The sequence below is a fragment of the Triturus cristatus genome, chromosome 1_2 (genome assembly GCF_964204655.1).
Source record: "Triturus cristatus chromosome 1_2, aTriCri1.1, whole genome shotgun sequence".
Taxonomy (NCBI): domain Eukaryota; kingdom Metazoa; phylum Chordata; class Amphibia; order Caudata; family Salamandridae; genus Triturus; species Triturus cristatus.
Window position 1 is genome coordinate 458,830,300 of NC_140580.1, and position 18,897 is coordinate 458,849,196.

At 42.1% G+C, this 18,897-nt stretch overlaps 1 long non-coding RNA gene across 1 annotated transcript in view; it reads right to left on the bottom strand.

Annotated features, from left to right (window-relative positions):
• Nucleotides 1-380: 380 nt before the first annotated feature.
• Nucleotides 381-18,897, bottom strand: part of LOC146867490 (uncharacterized) — an 88,144-nt gene continuing 69,627 nt past the window's right edge. The window contains exon 3 of the long non-coding RNA XR_014966097.1: nucleotides 381-606. This is a non-coding gene — a long non-coding RNA (uncharacterized LOC146867490). The remainder of the gene's footprint in view (nucleotides 607-18,897) is intronic.

The window sequence follows — 18,897 nt, forward strand, 5'->3', positions numbered from 1 at the left end:
AAATTCAACTTCAATACAGCACTACAGTTCAGTTGGCACTGCAGTATCTCCTGACAAAAATATCATGCTGAGCATTTGATTAGTTCACAAAGTTAACCAAGTCAGGGGTGGAATAATGGTCAATGAAAGACATATGGTGTTAGTTGGCAAATGCGATGGGAGTGGGACCTCATCCTTCTTTTCCAGCCATGCTGCACTGTCATGGGAAACTGCTGGTATACTGTAACTATACAAGAATGAGACAGCAGCAAACTACATTGGGGGTTCCATGAGACCATGGCCACTCTCTCATGAACTCAATTGTATTAGAGCATGAGCAGGAAAAAGAAAGCCTTCTTAACAAACATTCATGGTGAATTTTATTTATAATACTAGCTTATTTGTGCCTGCAATCTTCACGCAGACTGCACCAACATTCCAATACCCCAAGATTCATTGTACCCTAAATCCACAACAATCATAAAACCCAACATTAGGGAAATAATTATAATAAACAATAGGACTTTCGGGTGTCAGCAGAGCCCTTGACAGTGGACCTGGTGGTAATCGCCGGCTGACCAGCTTCTCCCAGGCCCTCAACAACGTCCTTCTTCTTGCCCTTGGGTGCTGTTGTAATAAAATGAGAAGATTAAAAACAAATAGACTCGTGATTCAGTTAATAATCTCCACACATTTTTTTTATGACAAGCAAATGCAGTCACATTTTACTTCTCTAAAACAGATCACCTATTCTAATACTAGTTTTGATTCGAGTCTATCGACCATTGTTGTGGTGTCCATACTAATCAATCCTGAAATCCCTATTCCAAATGTTCTTAACGGAAACTTCAATTGGAACCAATGGATCGCAGTGAATAATCTTTGATTCTATTCCCATTTCTCAACCCCCTTGATGGACCAACTCAGTCTCTCTATTTTGTAATGCATAGATGCATGCTACACATCACTGTGAAATAAATAACTTGGAACTGTACGAGCTACATAAACAAAGTCACAAAGAGAACGCGCTACTCACTAATTCAATATAGTGACAGGAGAACATTCTGCAATGGCTTCTTAATTAATCATCCAAAGCGAGCACCAATAATTATGATTAGATAGCGCTGAGGACCTCCCTAGCAGAAACAAGAAACTGGATCATACAATAATAGACCAGGGTAAACAAAACTTAACTTACTTCTGAGTGTGAACAGCATGCTATTCGGCAAATATTTTATTTTGCATTGTAGAACATAAACACAATAAATAATTAATACTCATGAATCCCAGAATTTTGACGCATAGCCTGTAGAGCAGGTCCTGTTACCAGTCCAGAATGACACCCAGTGGTGCGTCACCTGCTGGGCGTTGCACCGAACCTGGCTGGTATGCCACAAGCACCGGAGCACCATCCCCAGCACTGATGACACTCCCGCAGGGGTATCCGCTACTGGGCCTGCTGCCTACTGCCAATCTGGAGGGGAGGTGGCACTGCACAAAGAAAACTAGTGCTGCCACCTCCTTCTCTGCAAAGATCGCCCAGAACTGCACACCTGAGCGATACCGCCACCCGCAATTAAGCGATCCCTCTGCCATAGTGCGGGGTGGGGTAGAAAAAAGAAGGAAAAAGAAGGGGAAGGAAAGAAGTACGAAATAAGGAAGTAAGGGGAAATAAAGTCAAAATGTTATAAAAACACAAAAACAATTTCCCAAAAACGTAGAATACAAAAACACACACACTAATATAAAAAAAAAAATTGGGGGTAGATACATTTTAATGGAGAAGGATTACAGAGATTAAAGAGAGATTAAGATTTAGGTCAGCACCAAAAGATCGTATGATGTTACAACGCATGACTTTACAACGCATGCCGTTGCAACGCAAATCTTTATCCCGACTTGCTGTTGAGGGTGCGCTGGAAGTTGGAATAGTTTAATTTACTCTTCCAACTCCAGTGTGTGAAAACAGTAGGGAAGATGTTGGAGTTAAATCCAACAACTTTTACCCCCTGCTACACACCTGTGATGCAACGGCATGCAGGGTAATGGCATGCGTTGTAACGCATGCCATTACCCTGTAACAGCTGTTTCCCACACCATAACAGTGAGCAGAAAAACAAGATGGATGTGCCCATGCGGACAGCATGGTGCCATTAGCGTGGTATTTAGAACGTGAAAACGCACTTGAGAACTGCGTGGTGCTGTGTGTGCACAATATGGAGCGCAAGGACACACTCTGCATCCCCATCGCTACGTAAACAATAGTGCCGGCACTCCGCATAGTGCAGCAGAGTTTCTTTCATGGAGTTCTGCTTAGCAGAACTCCGCAAACTCCACCCAGACCAGGTTACAACCTGGTAAAAAAAGTGTGGATGATGGATACCATGGAGCTCAGGGTCCTACAAGACCGCTGGGCTGGGCCTTATGAGGTGAAGGAGTGCAAGAGCGATGTCACCTACTTGGTGGACCTCAATACTCCCAGGAATCCTTTGAAGGTCCTTCATGTCAGTTGCCTCAAGCCTCAGTTTGAGAGGTCTAAGCTAACCCTGCTCCTAGTTATTGATGATGGGATGGAAGAGGAGAATGAACATCTCACCAACCTCCTTTCTTTTCTTTTAAGGAGTAGGATGGGCCAGTGCAGGGTGTCAGACTCTCCCCTACACTGTCCCTAGACCAACAGAGTGCCTCTTTTTCCTCCCTTACACCAGGACTCACTATATGGTAGTATTGATACTGGTACAGCATGCCTGTAAAGAACAAAATTCACAGGCTGTCTGACAAAATGAGAGCCAGCATTAAGGAGGTGGTCTCCAAAATGCTGGTGTTAAGGGTTATTGAGCCCTCAAACATCCCTTAGTCCAGCCTAGTAATGTTGGTTCCCAAGGCTGCCCCCGCTAGGTGTCACGCCTGAACTTAGGTTCTGTGTGGATTACCATTGGCTCATTGTGGTCACCAAGACTGATGCACACCCCATCCCCTAGCTGATGATCTCAAAGATTAACCAGGAGCTGACAAGTTCCTCAGCACGTTTGACCTAACATCTGGCATATTGCCTTAACTGTGGGGGCCAAAGAGATGTTACACTCTTTACCATATAAGGGCACTTCCAGTTTTGGGTAATGCCCTTCGGGTTGAAAAACATCCCTACCACATTTCTGAAGTTGGTCAACCAGGTGCTGGCTTGGTTGGAGAACTTCAGTGCCACCTACCTAGATGACTTTGCGGTCTTCAGTTCTAGGTGGGAGGACCACCTATGCCACCTCAAGAAAGTGCTTCAGGCTCTGCAGAGGGCAGGCCTGACTATCAAGGCCAGTAAGTGCTAAATACAGCAGGATTAAGTGGTATACTTCAGTAAACAAGTGGGAGGAGGCAAGGTGAAGTCCTTCCAGGTCACAGTTGAAACTGTTCTGGTTTGGGAACCCCTAAGACCCAGACAGAGGTGAGAGACATTTTAGGCCTCACTGGATATTACAGGAGATTCGTCTAGGGGTATGGCACCATTGGTGCCCCTTGACAGAGCTGTCTACCAAGAAGCAGCCACATCAGGTGATTTGGACAGAAGCATGCCAGAATGCTTTTGACAGCCTGAAGCAGGCCATGTGCACAGCACCTGTGCTCAAGGCCCCTGACTTCTCCCAAGAATTCATTGCACAGACAGATGCCTCTGAGCATAGCGTAGGGGCTATGCTCTCACAGCTAAATGTAGAGGACCTGGATCAGCAAGTAGCCTGCATCAGTAGCAGGTTACTTTCCAGAGAATAGAGGTGGAGTGCAAGAGAGAGGGAAGCCTTTGCTGTGGTCTGGGCATTGAAGAAGCTAAGACTATACCCGTTTGGTACTCACTTCGGGCTCACACAGATCACAGATCCCTCAGAAGGTTAATGCAGATGAGGGGTGAGAATCTCAACCTGTTGAGGTGGTCCATCTCCATACAGGGAATGGACTTTACAGTGGAACAATGTCCTGGAACAGACCACGCTTTTGACGAAGGTCTTTCCAGGTTCTTCCACCTTAGTGAAGAGAATTCCCAAGGGGTTGGCTAGCTCTCCCCACTTCCAGCTTGGGGGGGATATGTGTTAGACCTGGCATCCTTGGAGCTGTTTCACCTAACTTTTTGCTTTCAAACCTCGTGTTTGTGCTGACTTCGTTTTTGCTGACTTAGGATTCTGCACACTTTAACACTGCTGACCAGTGCTGAAGTGCTTGTGCCCTTTCCCTAACACATGGTATCATTGGCATGTCCACAATTGGCAAATGTAATTTACTTACAAGTCCCTATTAAAGTGTACTATATGAGCCCAGGGCCTGTAAATTAAATGCTACTAGTGGGCTTGCAGCACTGATTGTGCCACCCACTTAAGTAGCCCTTTAAACATGTCTCAGGCATGTGTCTGTGTGTGCAGTTTTAGACTGCAATGTCGACCTCGCAAGTTAAACCTCTTGCCAGGCCCAAGCCCTCTTTTTTAATACATACCCCTAGGGTAGGCCCTGGACAGCCCAGAGGGCTGGGTGCAATGTATTTAAAAAGCAGAACATGTACTTCTTAGTTTTATATGTCATGGTAGTGTAAAAACTTACATTCGTTTTTAACTACTGCAAGGCCTATATCTCTCATAGGATAACTTCGGGATTAACTTATTAAATTTTATAAGCATAATTTCCAAATGGGAAGATGTGACTGGTTCATGTTTGGTGTCTCTGGAATCCTAATTTAAAATCCTAACTTATGATGGAGTCTGATTTTAAAGTACAATTCTGAAAACGCCAATTTTAGAAAATTTGCATTTTTTTCCCTTAGCCATTTGGTGCTTGTAACATGTCTCTGATCAAATGTCTGGTGAGGGTCATAACTTGGCTTTTTGTATTCCACCTAGACAGTCACACACAAGGAGAGCTTAAGTTTGACCTGAAGAGATATCCTGACAGGATGGGAGTGAGGAGCCTCACTTACTCCGAATAGCCTGTGTCCTGTCCACACACAAAGGGCTCCATAACCCCCTGTAGTGAGTCTGGAGCCTGGGCTGGAAGGAAGGGCATCTGTGCACTTCAAAGGCATCTCTTTGAAGTCTCCCCACTTCAAAGTCACAACTGTGTGTAAAAGAAAGACCTAACATGCCACCACTTCAGTACTCGTCTGGACTTATGGATACTTTGCCAGGAAAAAGGCCGGCTGTGCTGCGGAAAGGACTGCCACTCTGCTGGATTGCTATTCTGAAGGACCTGCTGCCTTGCTTTGCTGACCTACTGCCTGATGCCCTCTTGCCTGGGAAAGAATAACTGGACCTGGAATCCACCATGAACCCAAGATCCCAGAGTGATTCAACGGTCTGTTGGCCTCCTGATCTGAGCCTCAGGGACATAAGAGGCTACCCACAACTCCTAGACCCGTCGTCAATTAGCTCTTGACCCCCATGAGGTGCCTCTCAGGTCCTGAGACCTTGGAAATTGCCTTTCTGCTCTTTGAGACAAGCTTTTGGGCTCGTGGTGAATGAGCCAGTTTGCTTTGGAACCACGCCACTTGCCCAGAAATCCAGCATGAGCAGTCACAAGTGTGTCTCTTGACTCAGCAAGTATCTCTGCATTCAGCCTCAAGGCTCCAGCCCACCTAACTGTGATACCCAGTGGGCTCTTTGAACCCTGCTGACCACCTCCAGTGATGCCCTCCTTACTTCTGGTCAACTCCTTTCCTGTGAACGGAAGTCTTGGCAAAAAACTTGAGAAGGTAAACCTTCAGCTGGACTAATCTGGGACTGTATCCGACCCACGCCTCATCACGGCTGCTTGAACTTTTGAATTCAACCTGGTATAGTGCGAGCAGATATCCCTGGTTGGCGCTTTATACCTCTAGGCACTATACTTCAGTTTATTCTTTAAAAATTGTTAATTCTGGGTCTACTTATTCGATGTTTGTCATTTTGGTCTTATTTTGTTAATTAAATTAACCTCTAGTCTTCTAAATTGGTCTGGGAATCTTCTTGTGTGGTGTTTTCCTTGCTTTTCTGTTTGAAGTGTTGCACAAACACTTTACATATTGCTTCAAGTTAAGCATGGCTGATCTGTGCCCAGCTACCAGAGGGTGAAAACAGGTTAATTTAGGGTCTGCAGGTACCTTACTTTTTTTTTTTTATTGGAAAACACGATGTTTATTATTAAACTAAGTTTTTTTTTTTTTGTTTTTTTTTTTTAATAAATTTCTTTATTACCAACATGAAAGAAAAAGAAAAATTAATACATATTATACAATTCAATAAGTTTTAGGCAAATAAGTACAAGCATTGGAACAGGTAATTATATCATTTATATGAATATATTATCCTTCATATCTACCTATATATCTATTAGCCCTCATTGCAGGGGAGAGAGGGGGGGGGGGGGAAAGGGGGGGAGAGAGGGGACCCCTTTTACAAACATTTTCAGTATAGTACACCCCATATCTTATTTACTTTACATAGTGCCTTCGTCCCTCTCGTTTTTCACAATGCTAGTTCCATATCATATGTTTCTTTAACTAATCCCCACCATTCAATGGTCGATGGAGGTGTGGGTAAAATCCATGCACGAGCGATTGTTAATCTTGCGCTAACCAATAGTATTGAGATTAGATCTTCATATCTGCTTGTAGTACTCTGGGCTCCAACTAATACCTCTGTTGCTGAGATCGTCACTACACTCCCTAATTTTTGAGAAATCAGATCGGTTATCGTTGACCAAAACCTCTCTAGTGCAAAACATTAAAAAAACATATGTTTTAGATCAGCAGACTGTAGATTGCACTTTGGGCATTTTGTGCGTTCGCTAAAAGAGCCATGGGAGGACCATTTTGATATTCTTTCTGGGGTGTAATATAATTGACAGATTGTTTTGAATTGTTGTATCCTAAGGTTAGAAGAATATACAGAGTTATTAAGCCTAGAGAGAGCACGTGATATGGTGTTAGCTGTCACTGATGCCCCTGCACTGTATCCCAAGCGCTCAGCTAATCTGTTACAGTCGTCTGGCTTAAATGAGCATAAGATTTTGTAGCCAGTGCTAATTATTGATTTTGAGTTATCTTTATGCATATAATCCCATATAAGCGAACCTGAGATGTTTGTCAGTTGCGTTCTGCGGATAAGATAATCTCGGATTTGAAAATATTTAAATTGCATGCCTGGCGTTATTTTATATATAGTCTGTATTTTTTCAAAAGTCATAAACCCATTGTGATCATATATATTGCCCAGGTATTTTATGCCCAGGCTAGCCCAGCGTTTACCCTCCATATCTTGAAAGAATTCTGGCAAACCTGGGTTGCCCCATATGGGCAGCTTATCGTGATAAAATGATGTATTACAATTAGAAATAATTGCAAACCATATATTGACAACATCTCGTGCCACCTTGAATCTGACTCTCTTAAAATAGTTTGGATCATTAATTCTGAACAGAAACATTTCGTATTCCTTGCCGAGCATAAGCTTAAAGAAAAAGGGTGCGTTACATCCTACGGGGTGTATTAAACTTCTCAGTCGTTTGATAAAAGCTGCCCAAAAGTATAATTTGAAATCCGGAAAATCCAGACCTCCTTGATTATATGGGAGTTTAAGTAGTCTAATAGCCCTACGGGCTTTTTTATAACCCCATATGAAACTGCCGCAGATACCATCTAATCGTTTAAAAAAGGACATATTTAATCTTAGCGGAATAGACCGAAATAAATAAATAAATTTAGGTAGTATTTTCATTTTGATTATATTTATACGGCCCCCAATACCTATAGGAACCTTATGCCATTTTTTGAGCAATGTTGCAGTCTCCTTAAGAAGAGTCTCGTAATTTATTTCTATTATTTTATCTATTCTAGTGGTTATCTTGACCCCTAGGTAGGTAGCCGTGTTGCATATCCCTGTCGTTATTCCAACGTCTTTGTAATTCATTATTATTTGAGTTTTATTAAAATTAAGTCTGTAGCCAGAGACCAAACCATACCTTTCCGCTTCTTTAACCACCTCATTTAATGCGGTTTTAACATCCGTTGAAAATACAGCTATATCATCGGCGTATGCCGTAATTTTTAGTTCATTTGAGTTATGTATAAAAGGTATGATCCGAGTTTGCGATTGTAGTGCTAATATAAATGGCTCTATTGATAAAGCAAATAAAAGAGGTGAGAGAGGGCAACCCTGACGTGTACCCCGCGAAATTGGAAACATATCAGACTGTAAACCTGCATAAGCTAACCTAGCTGTAGGATATTGATATAGTGATTTGATCATATGTAAAAATTTACCCTTAATGCCAAATGTAGATAGTGTGACCCAGAGAAAATCCCATCCCACTCGGTCAAATGCTTTCTCTGCATCTAATAATATCATACCGAGTGGGGTGGTTCTAACTTTGGCAATATCAAACGCTGCTATAGCCGTATTCACATGGGATGTAGTATCCCGTCCTAAAATAAACCCGTGTTGTTGAGGTGAAACAAGTTTCGGCCTTCAAGTTAAGCATGGCTGATCTGTGCCCAGCTACCAGAGGGTGAAAACAGGTTAATTTAGGGTTTGCAGGTACCTTACACTAACTAGGATTGTGGTTGCTGCTTGACTTTGGTGCACACCTAAGTCAATCAGAAATCTAATTTCTTACACGTGTGTTGTGTTTGCAGTAAACAATGTCTAAATGCACATGGCCTGCATTGAGTCAGAGAAGGAAATGCAAGAAAAGCTACAGGCAGCTAGATAATAAGGGATTTCTACTTTCTAGTATAGTATAGTATAGAGAACATGTACATTAAAAAACTAAATTACTTCACTGTAGTAATTGGTTGATTAAAAGATTTTATTGTATTCTGTTTTGTATGTATTTACTGCACACTGTATAATGGTTAATGTGAGTTGCGGATTTTGCTAAAACTTCTATTAAGGCATAAAATGAATACAAGAGATGGTTAAGATCTGGCTTGTGTTCTGAAGAACGCGATTGGATGTCCCACGCCCAACATTCAAATGCCTGCACTAAAGTGCTTTATGGCATGAGACATAACTAAGAGGGAGATTTACCATGTTTTCACGTTGCACACTGCAGCAGCTGCACATGCTGGGCTGCGTGAATAGGAAAGAGGAGGAGAGCGCCCAATTTACTGAAATAAGGCACTTTCCTCCCCTCTCCCTTGCGCCAGCACTGAAATCAGCTGCCGTGTGCCATGCAGACACCTTTGCGTCATGGTGCAAGGATGTGTCTGTGAGTCTAGCATAGGTTTTGTACTGGAAGGGAATCCTAGAATAAAATACTATGTTTAGAGTAACGTGAAGCATTTTCCCTCTTTGCATGCGTGCTGTACAGTGCAGCACATGCAAAGTCGGAAAAGGTAGGAGAAATAAAAGCATTTCTCCTTCCTTGCACCTACTTTAAAAAGGGTGCAGTTTTCTCATGCTAAACCGTTTACTTTGTTTTGTAAATTGGGTTTAGGGTGAGAAACCATGGGTGGTTGCATGGGAACGCCAATGCTCCACCAATGGTACACCCCCTTGGCGCTAAGTAATGCAAAGCAGCGCTATGGGTTGCTTCGCATTACTTTACTGTTCGTTCCAGCGCTAAACACGTTTAGCATTGGAAAGTAATTGGGGGGGAAATTATTTTGTGCCGGTTTGCGTCAATTTTGTGACCCAAAACGGCGTAAATCTTAGTAAATCTCCCCCTACATGTATGCAGAATTATTGTATGACCTGGTGTACGAGTCACGGTTTTTAACTGCAGGAGGTTAGTGATAATAAGGAGGGTGCACAATTGTAGCTTCAAGTGCGAAATACACCTTAAATCATTTTAGTTTTGTAGTCCTTGTAAAAGCATAATAAAGGCGAGTCCATTGTAAATCCACGAGGACAGGACTCATGTCACAATTACCGCAGAATAGGTAAAAAAGTTTCACTGAGATTCCCTGTTCGTAAATTTCTCTTACATGGATATCCTGAAAATCTGGCGTGAATCTGACTCTCCTGGACCTACTTTAGACACAGACGGCATAAATTGACATATCCCTTTTCTTCCTAAAATAATACTATAAATAAAACAGCTATTACTTTGTGACACTGATATAAAATTATGTAAATTCTAAAAGCAATAAAAGTGAAGTTATTATTTATTGTATTCGCTCCTACATGCCTTTTATCTGAACTGCTTCTTGGCGGAAAATGTAATGCATGCCAGCTACCGGAAGAGGAATGAAAAAAAAAATGTTCTTGAGTGAAACTATTCTAGTTTGCAACAGTAGGAACCGAAAAGTACAATTTCTTGCTTCAGACATACACAATGTAACATTTTACTAACTGACTGAAGACTTCGTTTACTCTCCTAATGAATTCCGATTTCCTTTCCCAAGGGAAAAGATATGTGTTTAGAGACGTTGCTCTCGCATGTCCCCACGACCCACGGGAGGGTTCGTAACTGAAAGGCTCGCCTCTCACCTTTATGGTAATAATGCTGAGACAAAGGACAGTGCAGAATAGAACCTAAACATTGATCAAAATTAATAATATAGCAACCTTGTTTCATCGATTACATTAAGAACATACAGGGCAGCTATGTGTTATTTACTGTGCCCTCACCTCACCAATTTGTGTTTTTGCCTGTGTTAGGATGACAATGTTCTTTTGGCAAACTAATTTGAAAAGTGCTGTTCTCGCATGGGCATTCAGATTCTGTTGAAGTTATATGGCTGGTCTGGCAATAAGGGACACATGAACCCCCTTTGGTAGGTGAAGATTCAGGGGCTGCTTTCTGTGGTGAAAGGACGGTGGGTTCATCAGCTTTCAAGCCTGGCAAACAGCCCATACGGAATACATCACATTTTGTGACAACACATATATAATCTGCCTCCCCCTAAATCCTCTGTGACTTGGTCAATCTCGCTGTCAATGCTAAAAACACAATATGGGAAATATATGAACACATTTTCTAGTGCTGCTTTTAGCGCCCAGTCCCTCAGTGCTACTATACCATGATCTGTGAAATGTTTGGAGACACTCAAAGGATGTTCTCAAAATTCTTAAAGTCTTCGAGCTCATAGGTTCCAATAAATCTTGGTCATCTATGAAGGTGCCATGAAGTGCAGGTTAGCAATTTGTTTCATTATTCAAATCAATGAATTTACAGGTTCTCCTTACAAGTATGTCAGGAATACTGGACCAGCTGTACTAAGCCTCTTAACTGTCTCACATGCTCCAATTCGGAGTTTGTGACCTTTAAAATGCCTTTTCCTATTTACTAATCTTACTGTAGGAGTTAGAAAAGTTTCTCTGACTCCTAAAATGGGATGTAAATGGATACAGATTCGGTATCTGGAAAAGGCATGTTGTAAGTATACTTTTTAAATACTGGGTCAATATCGAAGTAACAATGTTTGTGACCAAAATCCGATCACAAACTTTGAGGGGCAGATTTACAAGCCCTTTGCGTCACTTTTGCACTGTTGTTGCGTCACTTCTGTGACGCAGCGTAAAAGTTGCGACCCATTTACAACGTGACGCATCTAGGGAGATGCGTCACGTTGTGAAGCCCTGCACCACATTAAACCTGCGTTAGGTTTAATATATGCAGGGTGGGCTTTCCGTCGCAGGAAGCCCCATAAAAGTGACGCAGTGAAATCTACAAGATTTCACTGCGTCACTTTTACGTCCATGATGTGTCAAAACCCTGCGCCTGCTTGAAGCAGGCGTAAGGAGTGACGCAGCATGTTAGGCATAGGGCACCCCTGAGCATTGCTGTAGTTGCGTCGTGCTTGCGACACGACTCCAGTAATGCGTGACTTATCTGTCAACAGATGCGTCAGAATTTCTGACGCATCTGTCAATCCTTGCGCCATGGTGCACCGTATTGTAAATACGGCGCATCCACGGTGACGCAAGGATTTGGCATGTTGGCGCAGGGAAAGTGACGCATCTCTACAGATGCGTCACTTTCTTGTAAATCTGCCCCTGAATATTTACCAAAACTCTAAAGGAGGTAACAATGCCTCCGCAACTTCCACTTTGGGAATGTAAAAAAAAGTTTAAGAATCTTAATCAAACTCCTAATCAAACTTTAAACAAAAAAGAAAACTTAATTTTAAATGCAACCCCAGTTTTTTTATGGAAAGAAACTGCATTTAAAACAAACAATATCTTATTTAAATGCCCTAGCAAACCACCAGCCCTGTGACGGCCTCAGAGGCATAGCTACCATTAGTGCAGCAGGTGCAGTGGCACTGGGGCTCAGAGCCCTGAGAGGCCCACTGAGTCCTAATTATTGCAGTATTTCACTACCCCCAACAATAGTGAAACGGGGAATTTTCCTTGCTCGCACCAGGTCCATTTCATCTTTCCTACACAACTGAATAGCCTCCAATCATAGTGAGTCCCAATTAGCCATATTCATGAGGTAGGTCAGATTGTGACCCACCACGATTTGGATTTTTAAGAACAGACCTATTATTACATAGGTGGGTTCTTAAAAATCTTTACTGCAACAAGAATGCTGGTCACAATTTGTGACCAGAATTTTACAACCCGATGTTCATACATATGGCCGACTGTTCCGTAATTTTGCCCCAGGCAAAACCTGCTGCCCTATGATGCTGAACTTTCCAGCTTCAAATGAGGAATCATGGGTGGATGAATTTCACCTCATTGACAGATATTGTTCCTTTTCCAATCTGATGCTCTCTTGCAAATGTTGTCTGTTATCACTTGGCCACGTTCGGATGGTGAAAAATAATGGGTATTGGCTGTCCCATCCAGCTCAAAACACCGGAGTGGCAAACTGCGTTTATGATTGATTCCAATTTTTTTGCAAGAAATTTGTTATGAGGGACATTTTATATTTTCATTGAGGGAACAATTCTAGTCCCAATAAATACAATTTAGCAAGACCTTCTATATTACTACCTTGCATAAAAAACTTTCCATGTGTGTTTATGTGTTACTTTGAGGTGTGTGCTTTTTATATTTTTTGTCTGCAAGCATTGCAAAGTTCCTCTTTTCCCTTTTCTGTAGTCTGTAAAGTTTCCTTTCCCATTTCTCTGCATTGCGAGATCACTGTAAAATAATCCGGTTACAACCTAACTAAAGTAAGCACAGCCCTGAGGATACAATTATGACTGAGGCATATTTGTATCATAAACCCATGCTGGAAGAATGCATGAAGAAATGTTCTCTATAAATTTTAAATATGAGAAGTGTTTCTGTGCACAATCGAAGCATCAAGGATTAGACTGCATAGTATGTTTTAGAACAATAAAAGAAGCATATATGAATTAAGGTCCCAGCAAATATCTGAATTTTCACTAGGATGCACAACTGAAAACTGTCATCACTGGTAGCCAGACAGCAAAAGAGATGGCAGTTTAACGACCATCCTCCACTTTACCGTTGTGTTTCCCTTTTTTTTTTCTGAGACAGGGAGATGATCTCCTTGTAGGGCAGTACAAGGTGCTGCATTGGTGCACACAAGCACGGTGCCGAACCAATGGCGGAATTACCTCAGAAGCTGTTCCTCGCCAAAATCCACTGCAACATTCTAATCCTTATTTGTATTGTTTTTTTATTCTAATTAACAACATTTTTTTAAAATTGTAACTATTGGCATGTATTCACCAAAATATCCGGGGCAGGGGAAGTGGCATCATTCGTGATGACATCACAGGAAGTGGTATCATTTTACTTTTTGACCCTGATGATGTTAGAGAAGGTGTTGCCATATGACCATATTGACATAATGACATTAAGATAGCAACACCACAGAACTCAAAAAAAGCAACAATAAATGAAAGATGAACCATTAAGTGCAAGATTAATAAAATAATGTAACAGGTGTCTTAAGCAGATCCAAGTCCATTTTAGTACTATATATATATATATATATATATATATATATATATATATTACCTACTGGCGGTCGCCAGTAGGTAGTTATAGTTAGGACCCCTTTTCCATAGGAAATCCGCAACATTCTATTTTGAATAACTTTGGCGCCGGTTGACGAATCCTCGCGAATTTCTCAAAATAGGTGGGGCGCTACGCTCCGCTCCTACCCTGAAAGTCTCGGGGGGATTCGTCAAGCGGGGGCTGAGATAAAAGGGGGGTCCCAAAATGCGTTTTTCCCATGCATTTTTCCATAGGACCTTTAGACAGGGCTACAGCCCGAACGGCTGAACGGAATTACTAGAAATTTGGCAGAGAGGTAGTCCCTAGGTCAAGGAAGTGCCTTTTGTAGGTTTGGTGTAAATCTGTTCAGTAGATTCTGAGAAAATAGCCTTTAAATCAATATATATATCTGAGCCAGCTTACGGTACGCTTACCGTAAGCTTACCGTACGCGTACAGTGGCGTGCGCGAGCGCGATTCTGATTGGCTGTTACATCTAAGTAAACATTCGAATCGGTCGAAACCAGGAAGCGGCGGCCGCCATTTTCTCTCTCGCACTCTGAGGGGGGGCTGTAAACAAAGGCAAAAAACATATAAAGGGGCTATTTAGACAGCGCCCATGCACATAGCCATGTTAGTTGAGTCCTCAAAGATCCCCTAAGGCCAAAAACGGTAAATTTTTATTTTTTGAAAATTTCGCCGATTACGCTTACCGTACGCGTACGGTGCGCTTACGCTAAAAATTTTAATAAAAAAAAAAAAACACTCTCTGTGCATGGCGTATTATTGTCATCACTTACAAATTAAATTTAACAGATTACCTATCACAAGGAAGCGCATAATATGTCCTCCATGTGCGCACGGTGCGCTACGCGCACCGCGTGCCCACCTTGCGTGTACGGCACTAACTGCGTAAAGTGGGCGCGCGGTGCGCGAAGCGCACCGTGCGCGCACGGAACGAACTGCGTTAAGTGGGCGCGCACGCCACGAATGGCGTAAAGTAACTTAGCATTTAAAAAACCGTACAAATTCACTGAAAAAACCATAGGTTTCACACACGTTATAGTTAGGAATTAGCATTTAAAAAACCTTGCAAATTCACTGAAAAAACCATAGGTTTCACACATGTTATAGTTAGCGGAAATTTTACTGATAAAAAACCAATGAAATTCCCCCGTTATAGTTAGTGCAGGCAACTATAACTCACGCGACCGCAATCTTCTGCTGATGACATATGTGTCTTTATGAAAAAAAAATATTTGTAATATATGTATAGCTAAAAATGTATGGAAGAAGACATGGGCAAATAAGTGTCTAAATACAGTATTAGCATCAGCAGAGGATTGCGGTCGCGTGAGTTATAGTTGCCTGCACTAACTATAACGGGGGAATTTCATTGGTTTTTTATCAGTAAAATTTCCGCTAACTATAACATGTGTGAAACCTATGGTTTTTTCAGTGAATATATATATATATATATATATATATATATATATATATATATATATATATATTACCTACTGGCAGTCGCCAGTAGGTAGTTATAGTTAGGACCCTGTTTCCATAGGAAATCCGCAACATTCTATTTGGAATAACTTTGGCGCCGGTCGACGAATCCTCGCGAAATTTTCAAAACTAATGGGGCGCTACGCTCCGCTCCTACCCTGAAAGTCTCGGGGGGATTCGTCAAGCGGGGGCTGAGAAAAAAGGGGGGTCCCAAAACGCGTTTTCCCCATGCATTTTTCCATAGGACCTTTAGACACAGCTACAGCCCGAACGGCTGAACAGAATTACTTGTAATTTGGCAGAGAGGTAGTCCGCAGGTCAAGGAAGTGCCTTTTGTAGGTCTGGTGTAAATCTGTTCATATATATATATATATATATATATATATATATATATATTACATTATTTATACATATAATATATTATAAACATATATATTTATATGTGTTCGTGTGGGAGGGTGCAGCGATACATTTGTATCTGCTTTGGAACCTTTAGTTTGTACATACATAAAATAATAAATGAATACATATATATATACATCTTCGTTGGAAGCATCTAAGGAAGCGGGATTGTTTGTATATATATATATATATATATTCACTTAAAAAACCATAGGTTTCACACATGTTATAGTTAGCTGGACATTTCCCTCGTAAAAAACCAATGAAATTCCCCCGTTATAGTTAGTGCAGGCAACTATAACTCACGCGACCGCAATCCTCTGCTGATGACGTCAGATATTACATCACTGTATTTAGACACCTATTTACCCATGTCTTCTTCCATTAATCTTTAGCTATACATATATTACAAATATTTATTTTTCAGAAAGAAACATATGTAATCAGTGATGTAATATCTGACGTCATCAGCAGAGGATTGCGGTCGCGTGAGTTATAGTTGCCTGCACTAACTATAACGGGGGAATTTCATTGGTTTTTTACGAGGGAAATGTCCAGCTAACTATAACATGTGTGAAACCTATGGTTTTTTAAGTGAATTTGCAAGGTTTTTTAAATGCTAATTCCTAACTATAACGTGTGTGAAACCTATGGTTTTTTAAGTGAATTTGTACGGTTTTTTAAATGCTAAGTTATGTATATATTAATATTTTTTTTTCAGGTTTTTCACCGTGCGCGCACCGTGCGCGCACCGTGCGCGCACCCTGCGCTTTGCACATGCGCATGCATTGTTCGTGCCGTGCGCGCACGGTGCGCGCACCCCGTGATTTTTCGCAAAAAAAAAAAATAATTCACCCTTGGGGGTCCTTCAGTGACCCCCTGACAAAGGCTAGGGGTCAGGAGCTGTCCACCCTGCCCCCTTTTCACGTTCTCCACCTTTGTTTTTCACTGCCTCAGACTGCGAGAGACAAAATGGCGGCCGACACTTCCTGAGTTCGACCGATTCGAATGTTTACTGACATCTAACAACCAATTAGAATTGCGCTCGCGCACGTCACCGTGCGCGCACCGTGCACGCACGGTGCGCGCCTATAGATATATATGTACTTTTAACTGCAATTTTCTCAGGAACTACTGAACAGATTGACTCCAGATATGCAAAAGGCACATCCCTGACCTGAGGACTACCTCTCTGCCAAATTTCAGGTAATTCTGTTCAGCCGTTCGGGCTGTACCTTGGACTAAAGGTCCCTATGGAAAAATGCATGGGGAAAACGTGTTTTGGGACCCCCTTTTTTCTCAGCCCCCGCTTGACGAATACCCCCGAGACTTTCAGGGTAGAAGCGGAGCGCCCCACCTATTTTGAAAATTTCGCGATTATTCGTCAATCGGCGCCAAAGTTATTCCAAATAGAATTTTCAGATTTCCTATGGAAACACGGTCCTAACTATAACTATATCACACATAAGCATAATCCTCAAGCACGCTGCAGGTGGCCCCACCACTTTTATTTGTGTCCACCCTGGGTGTCCCCAAAAATCCTTTTCAGAGACACTGAGGATACAAACAAATGAAAACATCCCAGTTTTGGACAAGCAACAAAAAGTAAGTAGGGCACAATTCTCTTAAAATTAAGTGGTGGTTGGTAGGAAATGGTGGTGGGGCAAAGGGGGAGGTGGGGGGTTTAGAAAAGAAAAAAAAAGAAAGAAAACTTACCAGCTGGTCGCTTGTCACCCAGGCTCCCAGACTCACCCAGACAATCACGACACTGCCTTACAGCAGCGTTGTGATTGGTCTGAGGGCCCTGGTTCGGCGCTCAGAGAGGGACTGAGACGCTGGGCGTGTTCTTCACTCAGGCGCTATTTAAGGCTACTGGGTAGCTGGAACCCCACTACCCCTACATTCTGGATGCTAACTGCCTTTTTGTTACCATAACTAATATGTGGCAGACTCATCATATTGATGCCTTTTTTACCTTTTGAATATAATTGTGTGTCTTGACATATTAGATTATGTTGTTGTGTAGTGTATGACAGTATGATTGTTGTGTTTTGGATGAGAGTTGTGGGACAGAAATTTGATATCTTTTCGAATTTTGGATTGATGCATTGTCAGATATATTTGTACATATAACAAAATGGTATTTAAAAATATAGAAAAATAAATTTAATTGATTTGCTTGATCAAAACCTAACTTGGTTGTAATTGTGTCCTTTTTATCATAATTCCTGTGTCCATCTGCCACGATGGTTTGTTATTATCATTAGGACCCTTGTTAGGGCCTTTCTTGAATTAATTCTGGCAGGTATCATATTTGTTGGTTCTTCACTCAGGCTGTGCAATACAGCCGGTGGAGAACATGCAAAGTGCGCATGACTGTTTGGCCGGCCCAAGGCGTCCGGCCAAACCATCATGCCCACTTTAGAGTGCTCTCACCACTCCTTCCCCTGGCCCCTGCTCCGGCCAGTCCAGCGCCGCACCTCCCTGCAGCTAAGCAGAAACGTAAAAATAGAATGATAATAACGTTCCGTTAGTACCATTTTTATTTTTGCTATGCACTGCTCTCAAAGCAGTGGAGCAACACTCCTCGCCTTAGCGGAGGAGCCGCCTCTGTTAAAATTCCTGCCACTGCCTTTATGATCTCCCAGGCCAGGGTTTTCAAAGTCAGTGTCAGGGGTCACAAGGAGCAAGCCAGGGGTTGCAGCTGGGACCCCTAAAGGATGTCCATGATTATAGTCCAAGAATCAGTTTGCCACTGTTAATTGCTATGCATAACCTCTGGAAGAGTGACACACAAAAAGTCCAGGCCCCTTCTTGATAGCCATGCTCCCTCAGATGCACTTTCATGGATGGAGCGGTATTGGGCTCAAGGGTTCACCTCCTCCCAAGGCCCGTCGCACTCCTGGTTCCCTCCTCTCACATAGTAAGTTTATTTTGTAGGTTGGTAGGTCTGAATGTTTGTTACAATCAATCTACATTATAAATATTATTTGGGTTCTCACACAAACCCACCATCTTGAATGTTCCTCCAGTAAAGGTTTCTCTCAGTCCCTCTCACAGATCAAACTAAGGAACAGCACTCTTCCCCTTGCAGTGCGCCACTCGCTAGTAATAAAGAAGCAAGAAGAATCCGTTCT